Source organism: Schistocerca piceifrons, chromosome 3 (genome assembly GCF_021461385.2).
Source record: "Schistocerca piceifrons isolate TAMUIC-IGC-003096 chromosome 3, iqSchPice1.1, whole genome shotgun sequence".
Lineage (NCBI taxonomy): Eukaryota > Metazoa > Arthropoda > Insecta > Orthoptera > Acrididae > Schistocerca > Schistocerca piceifrons.
The window spans coordinates 70,945,083-70,968,415 of NC_060140.1; positions in this window are offsets into that span (position 1 = coordinate 70,945,083).

The window sequence follows — 23,333 nt, forward strand, 5'->3', positions numbered from 1 at the left end:
AAATGTCCTTGATATCCATTTGTTGTATAATGTTTGAAAACATTCTGAACTCAAACGTAATGACATATCTTCAACAGAAAAACAAACAGTATGGATTCCGAAAACACTAATCACCTGAAACTCAACTCGCTCTTCCCTCACCCGACATTCTGAAAACGATGAATCAGTGCAGTCAGGTAGATGCACTAGTTATTGCTCGCCGGAATGCATTTGACTCAGTAATGCACCTACGAGTATTATTCACTGTACAATCGTACAGGCTATCAGGCGAAATTTGTGAAGGTGTTGAGGGTTTCTTGGTCGAGAGGACGCAGCATTTCATCGTGTATGGAGAGTCATCAATAAATGTAGAAATCACTTGTGGTGTTTTCGGATCTATGTTACTAGTGTTGTACATCAATGAACTTGCAAACCTTTCACAGATGATGCAGTTGTGTTTAATGAAGTATAGTCTGAAAAATGTTGTACAAATATTCAGTGGGATCTTGGTAATATTTCAATGTGGTAAAAAAAAATTAGCATCTTACTTTAAATGCCGAGAACTTAGTGTTCTGCGACTAGCATATCAATGATATACAAGTGAAAACAATAAACTCAAAAACGTACCTGGATGTAACACTTTCTATGAATATGAAATTGGAAGATCATATATGCTCAGTCGTACGTGAAACAGGTAGCAGACTTCAGTTGATAATTAGAATACTAGGTAAATGCAGTCAGTATACAAAGTAGATTGCCTACGAAACACTTGTGCGACCCATCCTAGAACATTGTTCAAGTGTGTGGGACCCCTACGAAATAGGTCCAACAGGGGATATTGAAAGTGTGCCATGAAGGGCATCACAAATGGTTACAGGTTTGTTTGAGGGCGTCAGGGGGATGCTGAGGAAACTGAACTGGCAGACGCTTGAAGTTAGACGCCAAATATCCCGCGAGAGCCTAGTTACGATGTTTCAAGAAATAACTTTTAGGTTATGAGTCGAGGAATCTACTACAATCCCCTACGTACAACTCCCGTAGGGATTGCGAAGACAAGGACTTCTCACAGAGGCGTTTAAGCAACTATTCTCCTCGCGTCCCAAACGTGAATGGAACGGCAAGAAGCCTTAGTAACTGGTATAATCGAAAGTACCCTCTTCCGAGTACTCCACAGGGTTTGCAGAATATAGTACACGTAGACGGCATCAGATGGAAACAGAATGTTCGTTGAATGCCAGATTCAAGTATAGTGCAGAACATCCTGCGTCACAACCTTTTGAGAAGACGGTAAATGCGTAGACAGCGAAGAATGTAGGAAACTTGCAATAAGTGCAACAGTATGAAAACCTAGGGGAAGAAGCAGATGCAGCTCTGTTAAATTATACAAGGCGACTTTCAGTTTGCCTCACTCTAAATAACCGCAGAACAGTGCTTCCTTCGTGCAATTTTTTGCCTCAATAGGGAAATAGACTGTCCAGAATGGACATATATGTTTACATATTTAAAAAGAAGTACTGAACAGTAGTTTGTATTTTGTCTCCTTTCTGAGTTGATACTTTTTGTGTTCTTAGCTAAATATACAGCGAATGGATAAAGTACTAAAATAATACATTTTTGTGAGTAGTGAAGGACCGGCCGGAAACGTCGGCCTGCAGCGGCGTACCAGTTGCCAGACATCAGGTATTGAGGAGCTGCGCAAAGAAACGAACTACAACGCCTGTGCCCGTGATAAATGTCCATGAAACGCTCCTCATTAATTAATTTTAATAAAAATTAAGTTTTTCGTTTGCTACATTGCAGTACGAATTGTTCTGTAAACAAAACGATTATACATAGAGTAAGCGAAAGATTTTGCATGTCTTGTAGCACCAGTGAATCGTAGATCGCATGGGCGAGTGAAGTGTTTCCTTACGATGAGCAAAATGTCCAGGTCATTTCCGTTTTCAGGAAGGGTCGACGAAGGCACGCACAAAACTGTTGCTGTTTCCAGTGATTTGCTGTCAATAGCTTAATCGAACAGTAATGAATCGCTTCGCATATTTGTACACATTGTTACACCTACTTACGTTCAGAATCAAATGCCATGAGGAAATAACTGAATACAGAGAGAAGTGGAAACGCACATGAGGATATAATGAAAGATGACAGCCTACCCGAGAAAATGCTGCACTACAGCCCGAAATGGAGCAGCGACACAGGTCGACCGTGGGAAAGATGTACATGAACAACTTTCTGAAGACGGAGCAGACATATGCCTAATATGTCTACCTAAGGCGACGACGATGACAGTCGCTTTTTTCCCAACACAACACGAAGTGATAAAAATGATTCGTTCCAGTGACTTACGCCCAAAAGTGTTACTTGTATATATTTTACTTTGCTGCTGCTTCCAGTGATTTGCTGCCATTCGCTTAATCGAACAACAATAGATCGCTTCGCCTATATATGCACATTGTTACACTTATTAACGTTCAGAATCAAATTCTATTACCTATGGTCCTCTGCAGGTGTTCCTGCATTTCGATACAGTCTTCTGGCACTACAATGTTTCCCTAAACAAAAGAATTATCTGCGAACAGCCCGATCAAGCTTCCGATGGTATCCACTACGTCATTTATATATATAATGAACTTTGTAAAAGTTAGAAACGTTAGGTTCTTCCGACATTTTTATTCAAGACAATGAAAGGAAATTTATTTTACAAAATATTTTGAAAGCTGTTTTTCTAAGTACCTGCCGTCCAAATTTAAGCATACAGTGCTCCACACGCTTTCCTACGACTTCTCCAAACTCAAGCGCTGCCAAGTTGTTCAGCCAGTCACTAGCTTTCTCTTTCAGTTCGTTGTCAGTTCCATAGTGCTTTTCGTCTGACAAATCCTTCAGTTTGGGAACAAGAGGGTAATCGCTCTGCGTCAAGTCCCGGTTTTACGGTGGATGTTCAAAAAGTTGCCACTTGAACTGCCGTAGCCAACATTTCGTCAACGCAGGTGAGCGTTATCACGAAGAAGTACAATACCACCGTACAACACGCCTTTTTGTTTTGAAAGGTGTAGGGTCTGACAGTAGACCACTGCATTAATCGCCTCTCCTCTAAACAGGGTGCTCGGAAATTCCCGTTACAAACATGTAGGGCTTGTAGAGGGGAGTGAGTACATAATATTTTGAACTGGAACCCATGTCCGGAAAAGTATCGTTTCCGTGGTACATCCGTCTGAAAGCATGTTTGCTAGTTGGGTATTCAACAGGGTAGTCATAGTGGGTGGTTGGGGGGAGGGGGGGAGGATGATTAAGACGGATCGGCTGATGTCATTTGAAATCTATTCTACCTGTCTGGTTCGAGCCTCATTACGTATCTGTGAGTATTAGAGCAACATGGCTGAGTACACTATTGCGGAATACGCCGACATAATCCTTCAGTATGGAGAAGCTCACGGTAATGGAAGAGCTGCTAGTCATTTTTATCAGTCCACAACGCTCGCTATCCACAGCGCCCAACTCGAATACCCTCTTCACCACAATTACGCAACGGCTTCTAGAAATTGGTATCTTCACCCGACAGCAGGCGTGACTGTGGCGCTCCATGGATAGGCCGCACCCCCGAATGGGAAGAGGGCGTACTGCATCACGTCGAAGAGATACCGTTAAAGAGTACACAAGCAGTTGCACGTGCAGTGGATGTTGCTCCCAGCACAGTCTGACATGTTCTGTATGAAATTACTTGTAGAAGTGGTCGCGTTGCCCCCGTTTGCGGACATATGTTGCAGTTCAAAATATTATTTACTTAGTCACCTCTACAAGCCCTAGACGTTCGTAACGGGTATTTCCGGACGCCCTGTATAGGCATAAAGCCAATGAGCAGGACGCCCATCCGGCCGAGGTGGCCGAGCGGTTCTAGGCGCTACAATCTGGAACCGCGTGACCATTACGGTCGCAGGTTCGAATCCTGCCTCGGGCACGGATGTATGTGGTGTCCTTAGGTTAGTTAGGTTTAACTAGTTCTAAGTTCTAGGGGACTGATGACTTTAGAAATTAAGTCCCATAGTGCTCAGAGCCATTGGAACCAGGACGCCATTTCGATCCCTAGACACTGTGGCTATGAAGAGTCTGGCCCCCAGAAATTGTTCGGCTTTTTTTTTTGCGATCGAGAATGATGCCATTCCATTGACTGCTGCTTTGTTTCTGGACTTGCATGCGAAAACCAGTTACCATCACCAGTGATAATGTAGCTGTGACACTCGTCGTCGTTCCTTGTCGTACCGTGAGAAAAGTCAGTACATCTCCTACTCGTTGTCTTTTTTACTTTGTTCACCTACAAAAAGTCGAGGAATCCACTTAGTACACGCTTTTCTATAGCCCAAATTACCGCTAATAACTCTATACAGAACTGATCGTGAAATGTCAGGGAAGAATAAGGTGAGTCCCGCCCCCCCCCCCCTCTCCCCCACAGTGAAACATCCATCCAGTTGAACTTTGATCCCAGTACTTCACTTGAGTTCGCGAGTCACAACTGAAGGTCGATATGATTGTTCTTCATGAGAAATACGCGTCTCTACGCTATTGAACATGGTGCACAGTTTTCCACCTGAAGCTTCATTCACCTAATTTCCATAAATTTCAATTATCTCTCTGTTAGAAACTTCCTGGCAGATTAAAACTGTGTGCCTGACCGAGACTCGAACTCGGGATCTTTGCCTTTCGGAGGCAAGTGCTCTACCATCAGAGCTACCCAAGCATGACTCACGCCCCGTCCTCACAGTTTTATTTCTGCCAGTACCTCGTCTCCTACCTTCCAAACTTTACAGAAGCTCTCCTGCGAACTTTGCAGAACTAGCACTCCTGAAAGAAAGGATATTGCGGAGACATGGCTTAGCTACAGCCTGGGGGATGTTTCCAGAATGGTAGAGCACTTGCCCGGGAAAGGCAAATGTCCCGAGTTCAAGTTTCGGTCCGGCAAACAGTTTTAATCTGCCAGGAAGTTTCATATCAGCGTACACTCTGCTGCAGAGTGAAAATCTCATTCTGGATCTCTCTGTAAGTTTTTATAGGGAGAAATTATTTTGCGTTCATAAACTGTATTACATTACTAATCCCACATTTGGCGGGAACATTAATTCTTCTCACGACCACTCCAGCTCGCTGTTAGCGCCATACTGGCGCTCGATTAGGATTGCCTGTGGCGCGGCGTCGAGGTGGAGTGATACTCGCTGGATCAAAACGTCCTTTACTTTTAGAATAACCCTCGTATACTGTAAACAGTAATGGCTCCAATACAGTCCCTCGACATGTTCCCAGAGTCCCTTTAACACGTGTCTATTTCGTCTCTTTAACGTCTCTTTAACGTACTGAGTTCTATGCACACCGAGAGAAATTCCTGGGAGCCGTCGGCCCCAGATAGCTGTTCTCTTGATCACAACCGTTTTTATCCCAGCGTAACAAAAAATGATGAAAATGATTCGTTCCTCTGATCGATGCACAAAGCTTGTATTTACAAGTATTTTACGGTTGTTACTACTTTCTGTCATTTATCATCAACAGGGTATCTGCCTTCAGAGTCAAGTGCCACTACCTGAAGGAATAGTCGATCTTCTGCAGGTTTTCATGCAGTTCTGCTGCCTTCTGAAGTTGCAACCTTCATATACAAGGCGTTTCCGTAAGAGCGTTCAAAAATGTAACGTGACATAGAGAATGCTCCACTGAACGATTTGAGGCAGGGAGCTTGTAGTCGAAGAAGCCAGATTAAGGAGATATGGAAGTAAACTTGTCTACCGCTTTGTCTACCATTGCTCTTTTCCATCTTATTTACAACTAACTTGCGTACAAGTTTACCCGTACTGTGTTGTTACTTACATGCACATTTTTTTTTAAAATTTCCTGGAAGGAAACAGGGAGGATGAGCCTGTTTATTAAGAAGTTGTGATGTAAGTTTTGTTTACTTTACTTGCTTTACTTGTCCATGGGGTGGCTCGGTTGTATTGTATTTACACTTCCCGATGACAGAGCGTTCTATGAATCAACGATAAACTCATTCATTACTCAGTGCTATTCAGAGACGTACAGTGCAGTACGGAAGGGCCGTACCGTTACAGTATATACTGGTCGCTGGATTGGAAGGAGAGGTTCTATTACATGGCCTATGACATCACATCACCTGAATCCCCTTGATTAATTCCTATGGGGATATCTAATGTCACTTGTGTAGGAGACCCCAGTGGATAGGGGGATGGAACTAGTTGCCAGAATTGTAGCTGCGTGTGATGTATTCGAAACACACCAGGGATGTTTGCCAGCGTGCGTCGGAATCTTGTTCGACTATGTCATGTTTGAATTCAGGTTGATGCCGTCAGTTTCAGCACATTTTGTCAGATACAGCAGAAATGGTACGTTCATTGTGTCAATGATGGTATTTTCAGTTAACCTTAAGTAATACACTCCTGGAAATTGAAATAAGAACACCGTGAATTCATTGTCCCAGGAAGGGGAAACTTTATTGACACATTCCTGGGGTCAGATACATCACATGATCACACTGACAGAACCACAGGCACATAGACACAGGCAACAGAGCATGGACAATGTCGGCACTAGTACAGTGTATATCCACCTTTCGCAGCAATGCAGGCTGCTATTCTCCCATGGAGACGGTCGTAGAGATGCTGGATGTAGTCCTGTGGAACGGCTTGCCATGCCATTTCCACCTGGCGCCTCAGTTGGACCAGCGTTCGTGCTGGACGTGCAGACCGCGTGAGACGACGCTTCATCCAGTCCCAAACATGCTCAATGGGGGACAGATCCGGAGATCTTGCTGGCCAGGGTAGCTGACTTACACCTTCTAGAGCACGTTGGGTGGCAGGGGATACATGCGGACGTGCATTGTCCTGTTGGAACAGCAAGTTCCCTTGCCGGTCTAGGAATGGTAGAACGATGGGTTCGATGACGGTTTGGATGTATCGTGCACTATTCAGTGTCCCCTCGACGATCACCAGTGGTGTACGGCCAGTGTAGGAGATCGCTCCCCACACCATGATGCCGGGTGTTGGCCCTGTGTGCCTCGGTCGTATGCAGTCCTGATTGTGGCGCTCACCTGCACGGCGCCAAACACGCATACGACCATCATTGGCACCAAGACAGAAGCGACTCTCATCGCTGAAGACGACACGTCCCCATTCGTCCCTCCATTCACGCCTGTCGCGACACCACTGGAGGCGGGCTGCACGATGTTGGGGCGTGAGCGGAAGACGGCCTAACGGTGTGCGGGACCGTAGCCCAGCTTCATGGAGACGGTTGCGAATGGTCCTCGCCGATACCCCAGGAGCAACAGTGTCCCTAATTTGCTGGGAAGTGGCGGTGCGGTCCCCTACGGCACTGCGTAGGATCCTACGGTCTTGGCGTACATCCGTGCGTCGCTGCGGTCCGGTCCCAGGTCGACGGGCACGTGCACCTTCCGCCGACCACTGGCGACAACATCGATGTACTGTGGAGACCTCACGCCCCACGTGTTGAGCAATTCGGCGGTACGTCCACCCGGCCTCCCACATGCCCACTATACGCCCTCGCTCAAAGTCCTTCAACTGCACATACGGTTCACGTCCACGCTGTCGCGGCATGCTACCAGTGTTAAAGACTGCGATGGAGCTCCGTATGCCACGGCAAACTGGCTGACACTGACGGCGGCGGTGCACAAATGCTGCGCAGCTAGCGCCATTCGACGGCCAACACCGCGGTTCCTGGTGTGTCCGCTGTGCCGTGCGTGTGATCATTGCTTGTACAGCCCTCTCGCAGTGTCCGGAGCAAGTATGGTGGGTCTGACACACCGGTGTCAATGTGTTCTTTTTTCCATTTCCAGGAGTGTATGAATAAAACAGTACACAGTATGACGTCGCCAGTCATACGACCACACCGCCGCCTGAGGGATCGATCCGCCGGATGCGATTCTCTCGATAAACGGAACAGAAGAACGTCTGTGTTAGTCAAAGAGTTCACAGCCAGTCGCAGTACTTGCGCTGGCCGCGAGGCGCCGCTAGGCCACTTCATGTGCAGCAGGAGAGTAGCGCTCACTGGTCAGCCAGCGCCGATGTTAGTCATCGTCTGCAGCTCAGTCATTGCTTCCATCAAGGCTTTGTAGCTCCGTTCTAAGTTAGTCTTCAAATTCACCGGATTCGACATTCAAGATTACGAGAGATTAATTCGTCACTGCAAGATTTGTGAGTTGTAAATTATGTCATTCTACAGACGCTTAGTCTAGTCGCGTCTTCTATAACTGTCAACCAACAGATCATGGACTACAACAAAGTTAGGTAATAAATACTTTCTGATTTTGTACGCCTGCTAATTAATTGTGTTTTCCTGTTGTAGCTACTAAGCAGTCTTGGCATAGCAGAACCCACGTTTCCACCTCCTTGGCTACCTCATATTTGCCAACTCATGTTGATGGACTCGATTATGGTGGAAGATCGAGAGCCATCACATAGTAACATGATTTTATTCCTATTATCTCCTTATGCTGGCTCTCCGACTCCAGGTTCTCTATCTCAAATTGTTCGGTGGAGCATCCTCTATGTTAAAATTTTGTTCGCAGTTACGGAAACACTCTCTACATATTACTCTGCAAATCTCAAGGACGAGATAGGTGCAATAACATAACATATTAACAACTCGGTGGAAACGAATTCAAGTGCTGAAGCATGTTGGTGGCTAGAGATGTCACAGTCGTGTACAGAAAGCTGGACGTCACAGGACGTGAGGTGAGAGGCACTATAGCGCGAAATGGTGACGGTACCGCAAGACCAGCCAGTTGAAGGAACGGCGAGTGTCAATCAGATGGTAGTTACGGTGCACTGTGGTGGTGTTTTTATTACAACGTGGCCCGGACACAACATTCAGATTACTTTACACAGGGAAGGATGATCGGGAAACCGGAAGAAGAGTGAAGTGTGGCGAGTGTAGCGCAGGAGTTTGGTGTTGCTCACGGCATTGTTTCGCGTTTATGGGGAGCGTTCCGAATCACAGGCACTGCTGCCCGAAGTAGAGGACGTGGTCGATCACAGTCAACTACAGCAGCAGATGTCCGTTACAGTGTGCAACGGGCAAGGAGGGACCCACGGCAAACCGTGGGTGCAACTGCATTGACATTTAACAAGCATCACACCCTGCATTGTCACATAGCGATCGTGTAGGGGTGATGTCTTTGTGCGACGACCAGCACCTTGTGCTTCATTGAGACCCGCAGATCTGGGGCACCGTTTGCGGTAGATTTAAAAGTAAAGGGACTGCATCAACGTGGAGTGGGGTTGCGTCTAGAGATGGGTCGTTCGCGAACTAACGGGTCCAGAGGAACGGATCACCAAGAAGAGCGGAAGGAGTGAGGAACGAATTCTGAGGAACGGTCTTTGATACTTCACTTCGGTCGCGGCTTTCTACTTGCAGTTCCTGGGAACGGGAAAGGGTCGGGCCGGTCTCGTTCCGGCCTCGGGCCCGTTCCCGTCTGTCTCGATCTCGGTCTCCCTCGCCGGACTCGACCTTCTTCGCGTGGCCACTCGTCCCACTTTCACTGCCGACTGCTCCCAGTTAGTTCAGTATCGAGGTGTTGTTCGTTTCGTTGGCTGCGCGCGCCCATGCTAGATCTGTTTCAAACCATTTTTGAACTCTGGACTCTGGTTCTTTTCGTATTCTATTCAGCGTCCAGGACCGGTAGTTAAAACGTGCTTTATAATTACGTCAATTACATAAAAATTACGTGGTACGTAATACATATACCGAGCGAGGTGGCGCAGTGCTTAGCACACTGGACTCGCATTCGGGAGGACGACGGTTCAATCCCGTCTCCGGCCATCCTGATTTAGGTCTTCCGTGATTTCCCTAAATCGTTTCAGGCAAATGCCGGGATGGTTCCTTTGAAAGGGCACGGCCGATTTCCTTCCCAATCCTTCCCTAACCCGAGCTTGCGCTCCGTCTCTAATGACCTCGTTGTCAACGGGACGTTAAACACTAACCACCACCACCACCACGTAATACATACATCTTTTCAGGTAACAAAAGGGCATATCAGCTTACTTCACTATTCCGATAAACAGCAGGAGACATACTTAAATAAGGCAAGTTTTTTTGTTATTACACGTGCAAAGGAAGTTTGCACAGTACACACGAGTGACTATTTTTCGTCTTTTTTTATCCAAGGTAAAACAGCATGTTCATTGTTATGGAAGGCAGACCGACTTACAACCGAATGAAGCCCGCGCTCCGTAATCGAGCGTCTGGTCTCACATTTTGTAAAGAGAATACGAAAACGTGTACAATATTATTTCAGTGGTACAGGGTGGCGCACGAAAAATCGGCCCCGAGTGCTAGACTGCTCATTGTCACCCACTAATCGTTATCTATTCTATCGAAGTTGTTGTTTGCGTTAGCTTATTTGTTATTTCTTTACTGCCTAATAATTGTATGTTTATCTATGCTGATCGTAGCGGCCAACAAAAATGGTTCAAATGGCTCTGAGCACTATGGGACTTAACATCTGAGGTCATCAGTCACCTAGAACTTAGAACTACTTAAACATAGCTAACCTAAGGACATCACACACATCCATGCCCGAAGCAGGATTCGAACCTGCGACCGTAGCGGTCACGCGGTTCCAGATTGAAGCGCCTAGAACCGCTCGGCCAAAACGGCCGACAAGCGGTCAACAGATGGTGCATAGTTGGCGAACAGTCTGTACTCGGGGCCGGTTTGCCGGCCGGTGTGGCCGTGCGGTTGTAGGCGCTTCAGTCTGGAACCGCGTGACCGCTAGGGTCTCAGGAGTATAGTAATGTATCCATGTTTCATCCACAGTGACGAAACGACCCTTAAAGTCCTGCGGATTCTTCCTGAACAGCTGAAAACCATCCTTGCAACACTTCACACGATTCCGTTTTTGGTCAAGTGTGAGCTGTCGCGGAACCCATTTTGCGGATAACTTTCTATTGTCCAAATATTTATGTAAAATATCATGAACCCGTTCATTTGAGATGTGCACAGCAGTAGCAATCTCGCGCACCTTAACTCTTCTATCATCCATCACCATAGCATGGATTTTATCAATTATTTCTGGAGTCGTAACCTCCACAGGGCGTCCAGAACGTTCAGCATCACTTGTGCCCATATGACCACTCCGAAAATTTTGAAACCACTTATAAACTGTTAAAATCGAAGGTGCAGAGTCACCGTAATGTTTATCAAGCTTTTCTTTAGTCTCCTGAGGCGTTTTGCCCTTCATAAAGTTGTGTTTAATCACCACACGAAATTCCCTTTCGTCCATTTTTTGACAGTCACTCTACTTCCCTGATTTACACGAATGCCAAACACAAATAAATAGACCAATGTGGCTGAAACTTGGTGTACGTTCTTTCCAAAGATACTACTAACTAAACATGACCTCGACACGCGTCGATGGTACCATCTTTCCGACTTTGCACGGACTTTTCAAACGCCTCTCGTATAGCAGTTTTTCCAAGCTATGTTACTTGGCCGTGACACATTACGCGAAAGATAGTTCCATCCTTACGTCTACAAAATTTTAGAGTGTTAGGAGAAAAGGAAAGGAAAACTTTTTTTATTCAACAAAAATGTCGCAGGTGCACCGTTTTGCCACTGGGATTCCGTTAACATTTTGATGCTGCTGACTTTCGGAGTCACTGTTAAAACTGCCATGTGATAGATATTGTTTTACAGATGTTACTGAAATATTGTCCGTTTACGGTAATACACAGTAATACAAGAAATCAGTACATCATCAGCGTCTTTAATCCTGTGCTGCATGATTTTCACTGCTGTGGACAGCTTGTAATAGTCGCTTTTCCGGCGTTTCCAATCAGTCATGATTCTCCAAATGTATGCAGACCACGACACCAGTAAGGAATACCTACTGCAGTGGACTGTGCGCATTTGCAGCCTCAGGACTGATTGAAAACGCCAAAACGACCATTAACGTCTATCCACTGTAGTGGATGCTGTACACAACAGGGTTAAAACAATATTCATCACTAGGTTGTCTGAACTCCGTATCAGAAAATCACTAGCACCAAAACATTCGTCTAGCTCAAGCGGGGAACGGTGCATCTCTGATATTTTTGTCACACGAAAGAGCGCCTCTTTTTATCTCCGTATCAGAAAATAACTAGCACCAAAACATTCGTCTAGCTCAAGTGGGGAACGGTGCATCTCTGATATTTTTGTCACATGAAAGAGCGCCTCTTTTTATCTCCGTATCAGAAAATAACTAGCACCAAAACATTCGTCTAGTTCAAGCGGGGAACGGTGCATCTCTGATATTTTTGTCACATGAAAGAGCGCCTCTTTTTATCTCCGTATCAGAAAATAACTAGCACCAAAACATTCATCTAGCTGAAGCGGGGAACGGAGCACCTCTGATATTTTTGTCACATGAAAGAGCGCCTCTTTTTATCTCCGTATCAGAAAATAACTACCACCAAAACATTCGTCTAGCTGAAGCGGGGAACGGTGCATCTCTGATATTTTTGTCACATGAAAGAGCGCCTCTTTCTATCTCCGTATCAGAAAATAACTAGCACCAAAACATTCGTCTAGCTGAAGCGGGGAACGGTGCATCTCTGATATTTTTGTCACATAAAAGAGCGCCTCTTTTTATCTCCTCTAGATACCTTAAAATGATTTACGTGTAGTCTCTTTCAGCATAAACAGTGTTGTCCCTAAAACAGGACCTCCAGAAGTTAGCTTTACATCTGACTACGCCGTCCCTTTAAAAACAAAGTGCCTGATGTTGTTCCTAACAAGACATACGAGCCAAATACTGGAACTTGTTTAATTTAATTTTTTGACTTGAGCATACCAGCCTGAAACGTTGAGTATTGCCTTCTCGCAATGCAACTTTACCGTTCCTTCAAATTTCATTCTGATGAAGACATAGTTAGAGGTGTCGAAACCTCGGTCAACGTACCAAACAGTAATTTGAAACTGGTTGGCTATGTGGTTCCTATGTTGACAACGTGTCGAGTTCTTCTCACGCCAAGGTATGCAGGATGAAGATTAATAAAACCGGCAAACTGCAGGGAAGGATTGCTGACTGGAAATGGAAAAAAAAGGTCCTATGAACATGTGTCTGGAGATGGTCGGTGTGTGTGCTAAGACAACAAATCGTCCCGGAACACAGTGCAGAAGTGCATCGATTCCACGTCACTTCGAATGTTCAAAATGGCTGTCCACAAAGTATACACATAATCGTACTTCGGCTTACACCATGTTGACGGGCTGTTTGTCTGAAGCTGGAACTAGGGTTCGTCTCAATATCCCGTAGAACCCCGCCGGCCGGAGTGGCCATGCGGTTCTAGGCGCTACAGTCTGGAACCGAGCGACCGATACGGTCGCAGGTTCGAATCGTACCTCGGGCATGGATGTGTGTGATGTCAAGTTAGTTAGGTTTAATTACTTCTAAGTTCTAGGGGACTGATGACCTCTGAAGTTAAGTCGCATGGTGCTCAGAGCCATTTCAACCCGTAGAACCCGGTTCTCCAGATGTACGCACAGTCCGTCGCCTCCCTGGTCTGTCTGAGAGGACCCTGATCACAGAAACGTCCTGCACATTGGTCTGTCTGAGAGGAACTTGATCACAGAAACGCCCCAAAAGGGCTTGAAGTGTTGTGTGATGTGGTCGGTGTCTGTGAGGGTACTTGTTTTGGTGTAGCCGTGCTGCTTCAAGTGGTTCAAATGGCTCTCAGCACTATGGGATTTAGCCGCGCGGGATTAGCCGAGCGGTCTTAGACGCTGCAGTTATGGACTGTGCGGCTCGGATTTGGGGAAAAAGGGAGGAAGTGAAGTTGTAGACATAATGCGAACTGTAACCTTTCTGTCAGGAGATCAGGTATCAGGAATCCGAATCCTCCATCGGGCATGGGTGTGTGTGTGTTTGTCCTTAGGATAATTTAGGTTAAGTAGTGTGTAAGCTTAGGGAATGATGACCTTAGCACTTAGGTCCCATAAGATTTCACACAACGCTATGGGACTTAACATCTGAGGTCATCAGTCCCCTCGACTTAGAACTACTTAAACCTAGCTAACCTAAGGACATGGGCAGGTGAAGGTGTGGCGGTGGGACTTGTCCCGTGGGGGTGCTGATCGTGTGATGCGCAGTATAGTTTTTTTTTTTTTTTTAATGGACTTGTAGTCCGGGGTGATATGTTACAATACAGCATCACCGGTCTATTGCGGTCTAACTGTGTTGGTGAGGCAGTAAATTTCCACAGGGCAGTGACTCCGTCACCACACGCATCCATGCCAGAGGCAGGAGTCCAACCTGCGACCGTAGCAGCAGCGCGGCTCCGGACTGAAGCGCCTAGAACCGCTCGGCCACAGCGGCCGGCTAGCCGTGCTGCTTCTCAACTGTTTCCACCTGCTCGGCCGTACGCAAACATCATCTCGGATTGTTCCCGACATGAACACTGGACCATTCAGCTGCTTGCAGTACGATACGTCAGTCAAATGGTTCAAATGGCTCTGAGCACTATGGGACTTAACATCGGAGGTCATCAGTCCCCTAGAACTTAGAACTACTTAAACCTAACTAACCTAAGGAGATCACACAACACCCTGTCATCACGAGGCAGAGAAAATCCCTGACCCCGCCGGGAATCGAACCCGGGCGCGGGGAGCGAGAACGCTACCGCACGACCACGAGCTGCGGACATGGGTCGGTCAGAACAGTTTGCAACACACAAGGAACGCACTGCACGTGGTCGGAGCAACTGTCATCCGTCAGGGCCATCTAGTGTGCGAAGATGCATTTCTGGACACATCTTAGAAGGACCTCTTTGTCCGTCCATTTCCAGTGAGGAATCCGTCCCTGCAGTTTCTCGGTTTTATTAATGTTCACCAACTTTTGGAAATGTTTTCGTGGGCGGTGACAGGCGTCATTGAGAAATTTAGCAGCGCCCGGTGGCGAATCCATCAATGGTGAGGGTGCTGGGCGGTGTTATGAATGGAAGCGGGGCGAGGCGAGGCGAGGCCCGGGGGCGACCTCGGCAGCGCCGGGGCGGCCTCGGCGGCCCAGCCCAGCGGCCCGGCAGCCCGGCACGTGGCAGCCGCGGCACGTGGAGGACCGCCAGGTCAATGGAAGGCGGCGCGCTGAATGAGTCCGGCCGGGGTGCGTCGCTCTGACCCAGATACGCACCCACCCCCGCCTCGCACGCACCCGCTGACGTCACCGCGGCCCAGGAGGGTGGTCACCATTGACGTCAGAGCGACACCCCACGTGTGCGGCTGCGGGTGCGGCTGCGGGCCCGTGTGCGTGCGTGCGCGCGTGTGTGTGTGTGTGTGTGTGTGTGTGTGTGTGAGTGTTGGCAACAAATTGAGGTCATCTCCGCGGTTGGGGGGTGCGCGACCCTCGGGAAGGGGATCGGGCACGCGCTCATTTCGCCACTCGGGCATGAAGGTTCATTCATGGAAGTCTTATGCGGCGTATCAATGAATTCTCGGGGAGCGACTGGAAGGTGTGACTTTCTCAGTCTTCCGATCAAACTGCAAGCCTATGGTCTCAGTTCTGCGACTGGATTCCTGATTTCCTGACAGAAAGGTTACAGCTCGTACTATGTCTACAACTTCGCTTGAGCCCTTTTTGCCCCAAATCCGAGACTTTAGTGTGGAAAACTCACAAAAAATTTACAATTCAAAGTATTGGCTATCGCTGGTCTGGGCCTCTTTTGAGGAGGTCCATGAATCGATCCGATTTTGTGCTTGTTAATTTTGTGTTAGCAGAAGAGCCAACACCGTGTTACGAGTGGAGGCCGAAATGCACGCGATTTAGCTCACGCAAGCTGGCGTGAGGAGGGAAGAACTATACTGACGTGAGGTCTGGAACATGACATGGAATGAGAATTCAGAAAGCGGACGTAATTAGTTTGATAATTAACTTTAATCCACTAATGATGAACGCCGCTCTTGACGGTACATGATTCACAATATTATCCAGAATACGTTCTTGAAGTAATTATAGTAACTGAATGTGGCGCCTTGCTACGTCGTAGCAAATGACGTAGCTGAAGGCTATACTAAACTGTCGTCTCTGCAAACGAGAGCGTATGTAGACAGTGAACCATCGCTAGCAAAGTCGGCTGTACAACTGGGGCGAGTGCTAGGGAGTCTCTCTAGACTAGACCTGCCGTGTGGCGGCGCTCGGTCTGCAATCACTGATAGTGGCGACACGGTGGTCCGACGTATACTAACGGACCGCGGCCGATTTACAGGCTACGACCTAGCAAGTGTGGTGTCTGGCGGTGACACCACAGTTCATATTACCGGAATTGCTGATCGGCAGCCAGGCCGTATGCCACTGGTCCAAAAAGATGGCGGCCGTTGTGGCCGAGCGGTTCTAGGCGCTTCAGTCTGGAACCGCGCTGCTGCTACGGTCACAGGTTCGAATCCTGCCACGGGCATGGATGTGTGTGATGTCCTTAGGTTAGTTAGGTTTAAGTAGTTCTAAGTTCTAAGGGACTGATGACCTCAGATGTTAAGTCCCATAGTGCTCAGAGCCATTTGAACCAAAAAGGTGGGAGTCAGAGGAGGAATGTCTGTAGAACACGGCAGGTGGGACTGGACTTCCCATTCGAACGTTTCCAAACCCTTGAATGGGTTTGCGACATGGAGTCCAGTGTTGGCATGCTGCAAAATCATCTTTTCATGTCTATCGCTGTATTGTGACCGTTTGCCTTTCAGTGCCGGGCTCAGACGCACCAATTTCTTTCGAAACCGATCTCCTGTGATCGTTTCCGTCAATTTCAGTAGTTTAGCAAACCTCTCTTCCAGAGCCAGGTCGATCTTCGACGTCACCACCGTTCTTGAAGTGTTTAAACCTTTCTGTGCACGTTCTTACACTAAGTGCCTCCCATAAGTCTTACCCACCCTTCTATGAGCCTCGGCCACTGATTTCATCATGTTAAAGCAGAAAACTAAAACTCCCGGCAAATGTTGAGAACTGTGCTCGTAAGTTGACATATTCAACAGAGAATGGCATTGTAATGTAATCAGAAATCGACTAATATTTGGTTGGTGTTATGTTTACAAATGCCTCAGATTACCGTATGGCGCTTACGACCTACCACCTACACCAACACTTGGCGCTAGTGCCATCTACTGCAAAACGGCAGGAACAAAGTTGTAGACTTGATAGGTTATCTGGAGAAACCGAAGTGGTATCTGAGGTTCCCTAAGGAATTGTTGTAGGCCCTCTTGTGTTACTGATCTATACAAACGATTTAGGACACAATCTGAGCTGCTCTCTTAGGTTCTTTGCAGAAGATGGTTTGGTCCACCGTCTAGGAAAGTCATCAGAAGATCAAAACTGATTGTAAAATTATCTATACAAGGTATCTGCTTAGTGTGAAAGTTCGCATTTGAGCCTAACCAATAAAAAATATGAGTAATAATAACATTTCGTTAAATTTCGGTTTACAGTAACAACTACAAGTATAAAGAATGCAGATTCAACTTAAGACCCGAAGATTACAATTATAAACAACGTAAATGGCATCGATCACAAATAAAATGTTGGGGTGAAGGTGAACCAATGACTGAGTTTTATTGGTAGAAGTTGTGGTGAAGGCGAACCAAAGACTGGGGAACAGAGAATCCAGCAAAATCATGGGCTGGATGATATATGAAACAGCCCAGATCCTGTATGCCTGATGACAACCAAACGGTCTGTATGGGCAGGTCATGGCCCTCGACATCTATGGATTTTTCTCCCTGCGGAAGAAGGTCACTAAGCAGTTCAAAGGAAAGATTGAGAGAAGAATCCATGGGAACTTGCTGCTGAGAGGCACAGCAGGTGATTGGCGGCGAAAAGCTGGAAATAGAATCCAGCGAGAACGGAGCCTGGTAGCTTCATGCGGTCCTCTTGACAGTCTGTACGACCGTTGATCACAACAATAGCAGATGCATTTGAGCCACCTGGAAGACCATATGCAGTGCGGTATCACTGAGTGACGGGACGAATGGGACCTTGCTTCGATGCTACGCGTGGTACGAATGTCGGACGGGCAAATCGGCGATTACGTACGCACCTATTATAACAGAATATCTGAAGGCTGGAGGTAACAGCCGAAACCGGTGACCGCCTGTATTAAATCGCAAGCGAGGCCGAAATACACAATCAGTGATAACTTTCCAACAGTTGATAGATCTTTCCATAGACGTGATGGCTTCTCTTATAGTAAGTGACGGTGTGTTTGGGTAAATCGATTTGTGCCGTTTGGGCATTGAGTTACATTCATGGCAATTCTCTGAGGCCTACTGGAAGATGTATATCCCAAGGGAAACGGAATATTTCTTGTAGACTTGGAGCAGGTGAAGGTGTTACAGTATAAACTGAAGAATTATTAGAACTAATAAGCAGGGTAAGAGGGCTACAGGTAGCTCTCACCGGAAGAAGTGTCAGAGCAGCAGCAGTGTCTGGTACTAGTCATAGTAGGAAAGGAAGGATATATAGAAAGGAATAGCTGTATAGGATGACTAAGATTGGAATTTTTAAAATGGGCTGCAGAGGATGCTGCTTGCTGTAATGATGGCAAAGTAAAGATTGGCAGTAGAAAGGAAAATGAGAAATTTGTTTGTATTGAACATAAATTTAAGTACTAGGAAGTCTTTTCTGTAAAATTGTCTGAAGGTTAGTCTCACATGAAAGAAGAATATGGATAGAAAGTAGTGTTAGTCAGAGCAGAATACAAGCTTTTGAAATACAGTTTTAATGAAGAATTCTAAAAAGTGGATAGGTAGATATTATAACTAATGAAGAGGTACAGCATCGAACGAGCAGAGTATGGTACAGCTTCCACTTCGCTTCCATATAAGGCTACATTTTCAGACAAATACTTTCAGAAAATGCTTCCTAGTGCTTAAATTTACGTTCTATGCAAACAAATTTGTCTTATTCCTTCCTATTGCCGATCTGCGATTTTTCTGCATCTCGAATGGTGACAGCAACTAGTGAACATGCTTCAGCGTCCTTGTTAAAGCGTGGGAAAGCGGGACGATTTTGCAGAAGACAGTTTATAGCTAGGTACTGCTACCTGGCTGCCTTCTTTTTCACTGTTTGGATCTGAAAAATGTCTAATCAGGTGACGTGATGTCAGAAACGAAAGTCGAACAAGACGGTTAAGAAAATAGACACGGGAAATCTGAATACCATTACAATTTGGTCAACCACAATCAGATTTTCTGTGATTTCCCTAAATCTCTCAATGCGATTGGCGCGAGATTCCCGCCATTGTGAATTTAATTTTCTGTTCGATCTGTGATGATCTCTGAGCCAACGAGAAGGCTGTAAATTATAAGGAGTTACTTCGACCCGTGTTAAAGCTGCTTTAGCATGTCGATTACGACAGTAATTTTCAACCCCAATTACTGTTTGAGCAAGACCCTGTCAGCAAGGTTTTTTTAGTGGTGGAAAAGAAACTGACACAAACCTGGGTCACACTCCTGAAGCCAAGGTCTGCGCTTTTCACCTCACTAACAGGGAAGCATGGAGTGGCGGACGACTCCAGCAGAGCTCACTACCGGAATGTCGAGTAGTGATTCTTGGTCGCTCCTTGACGTTCAAATAGCATTGCATCATCAATAAAGCCAGCGTCGATGCCAAGGGCAATGGCGATCAGGAGATGGGGTGCGATTAGTCACGGCACTGTGTGTGTCTGATACGAAGTATGCTTCTCCTATGTGGATCGCATCTGCACCTCCGAAGGTGTCCATAAATCAGTGTGGGTTGCAACGAGATGCCGCAAGCAATAGCAGCGAGGAGAAACCACTCGCACATCGGCATTGTATCCATATGCAATGGAACGTGACGTCAGATGTGGAGAGGATGATGGTGCGAATAAACGCCCGCCACGCAATGCACGCTGGGAGGCACCTGTAATCCAGGGGTTGCTTCACGCCGGGTAGGCAGGTCCTCGAGGGTGCTGAGGTGCCCACCAGAAGCACCGGACGGAAGTGGAGGAGCCAGACATGCTGCCAAGAGAAGAGCCAGCCTCTGACAGGGGGGCGCTCCCCGAACTCTGAGTGCTAGAACTCTTAACAGCGTGAGGCTGTGTGTGGGAGCAACAAGCAAAAGTGTGGCCCCCTCTCTTCCCAGACGGAACACACCTCTACGCGATTGTGGTATGGTATAAGATCTGTCACCCGCTGGATCTACCTTGCTGCACTACAACTTCAATTTAGTTTACACTATCAGTCCTTAGAACCACGCACATGTACTAAACCCCGCTTCCATTGGATTCTATTTCCTATTTTTTGCCGCCAGTCACTCTTTGAGCTGATCTGCTGCGATTCTTCATGGGTTGCATCTCTCCACTCCTTTGGTCTACCTAGTTATCTTTTTCCGTAGAGAGTGAAATCTGTGGATTCAATGGACGTTGACGTTTTTTCATCCAAGCTACATGCCGTACATTTCCGCCCATCAGGCCTACAATATCTGGGCTGTTGGTAGATTTCATCTAGCTCACGATTATGTCAAATCATTCATTCCGCAGTGACCTCATCTCGTAGTGGGCCATAGATCATCTAGGTATCACGTTTCAAGGTACTTTTAAAGTTAACAACAAGACTATTGCAGCCACAGTTTTCTGGACAGAACTTGGTTGAACGAATACGGAAAGTAAAAGAAAGGATGTTGTGTCGTGTTTATTGCTGTAGGGCTGCGTTAAATATCAATATGCAGTTGATATCAGTGAGAAGTTAACAAATAGCTGCTGTTTGTTGCACTCATTGTACAAAACAATACTTGAGCTTAGGTTTGGCTTGAACTGGCGAAATTATAGAAGTGAACAGACTGTCCATAAATAGATTTCGAACTGTTCAAGAGTAGTGCCGCAAGATCTGTGTAACTTCAGTACTTAGTGTTCCATCCGCATGATGTGAACATCCCATTTCTATCGATGAACAACACGGAACAAGTGTTTCTTAAGGTAATGATTGCTGCAGAACACGTGCTGCTCATCAAGGACAGCCGCTCCGAAGGCCATTAAGTTGACACGTGTGCAGACGTACTGGCGAGCATTTCTCGCAGCCGGAGTGTACACCGAGGGGGAATCGCAGTGCTGTCGGAGGCTCAGGGACGCGATGGCACAGGATGCCGCAGTATCCAGCGGCGGCCGGAGGTGCTGTTGACCTGAATGGTGGGGCGTGACGTCAGCGGGTGCGCGGCACGTGTCGGAGCCGGCCGTGACGTCAGTAGGTGACGTCACAGTGACGCAGCCGACGGGGCCGGCGCACGCAGCAGGCGCGTGGCTATTTTTAGCCTGTGACCCAGTTTCTGTGGGCTCCTCCGGGTCAGCGGGTCAGCCGGCGGTGGCGCAGCCGCTGCCCGGCCCGGCCCGGAGACTTCAATGAGCGAGCTGAATGACAACCCGGCCGCTCAATGGCGCACGTGCGGAAACCGCTCACGACCCGGGCCGCCCAGTGACGTCAGCGCACTGTGGACTGTACAGCATCGGAATTTCGTGTCTTAAGGGGGGAAAACCACATTAGGAGGCTGTTTGACACTGATTTTTTGGGATTTTTCTTGGGTGGGAAGAATTAATTAGAATTTAATCTAATTTTGGCATTATTTCATTCATGTTCAGAACAGTTTTTGCGAATTTTTTTGAATACTTTCAGCCAAAAATAACGCTGTGATGTACGATGAAGGCTGTGAGTATAGATCTCCAATTGAATGCAGTGTAGCCATTCCGATTTTCATCTGAAATCAAAATGGTTTTGATTTTACATTAATAACTTATTTTCTAAGAATATGAACCTCAATGCAGGTGAAAATAATGAAAATTAAAAATTTTCCAGGCGTTTGAACAATTTACTTCGATTCTCACGATTTTCTCTCTAATAATGCAAGGAAAAATACCCTTAAAATCATGATATCATCTCACAAGTTAGTTCATATAATTCGCAATTTTATAACGAATCATACCATCAGTTTTCATAATAATCGGTTCTACACTTTTTGAGTTAGACTGCACGCAAATGTGAAAAAAAGTCATTTCGAGATAAACGCGTTTGAAAAATAAATTCTCGAAAACTAGAAATTCAAGGAAGTTACCAATAATGTAAAATGCTTACCGATTAATCTGCGAGTCCAGCACCATGTAGTAATCCTTCTCTTTCTCATAGGCTTCGTTTTGCGCTTGCAGTAGTGCTTTCCGAGATTTCTGACCTTCCTTCGATTCCAATGAACTACGTCGATTCTGCCGGCTCACGCGCTAGATATCCATTTTTTCGGCATAATTGAAACTTTGCGTGCCTACTACAATCCCTGCCTCATTCGTGACCATCAGAAGGGATGAATTTGCTTCACTCAATAAGCCTGCTGCTAAAAACGATGCCAGTTCAACGACTTTTGGTCCGGAGTGCAAGTGTTTAGGAGCTAGTCGCCAAATAGAGGAATTAAAACTTTCATTCGCATTTTGTGTGTGTCCACCTAAACATCTGTCCAGTAATTTATCCCTTGATAAATCTTCATATATTGGAAAATTTCCTTCTGTACGTCGGGGTGCAATGGAGTAGGCTGAGGTTCATTATCCATTCCAAGGGCTGTTCGTTTCTGCCACTCGCACCAGCTGTCTTCTCCCTCCGGGAGAGGATTTACATTCGTGGAAATCATATGAAAATATGTCTCCGCAATTGCTTTTTTCATGTCTTGCACACTATCTATATGTCTATCTAAGCGAATGCGAATTTCGCTTTTAAATTTTGGCAGCATATTCTTGGATAGTTAAGCTAACGATTTATGCAATAAAAAAAATCGGTTTTTTTGGACCTTCTAATGTGGTTTCCCCCTTAAGCATATACCAGCTGAACTTGGCGTGAGAAAGGCTACCTGTGCCATTTTATTTTACCGTAACTTTATATATTCCAAAATCACGTTTTTTAAAAATCAAGGAATATGTTAACTCGCCGATAAAATTTACACTTACATCGTTTGGTTCGCAGATGACACCATACAGTTGGTCCTGAAAATAATATTTGCCATGGAAGTTGTTGAAAATTGATAACCATGGTCTAACTTCTTATGTAAGCCACTGGAAAGGAAAATACAAATTTATGTGTGATGCGATGCATAAATATTCTTGTTCTTCCTCTCTTTGACTGAGCCTATTTAGGACATCGGGCTCTTTTTGTCCCTATGCACGGGCATTTTGCTTCTTCTTATCACCGAAAGCTTTCGATACATTTCTGTGAGCAAGCTTCCTCTCCTTTGTCCACTTCGGCCCGCTGGATCCTGCGATCTTTTTGCTGGTAAGGGACACTGGGAATATCCCTTCCAGAGTGATCTGTCGGAATTTGGATCGGTAATGTATGGTTTCCAA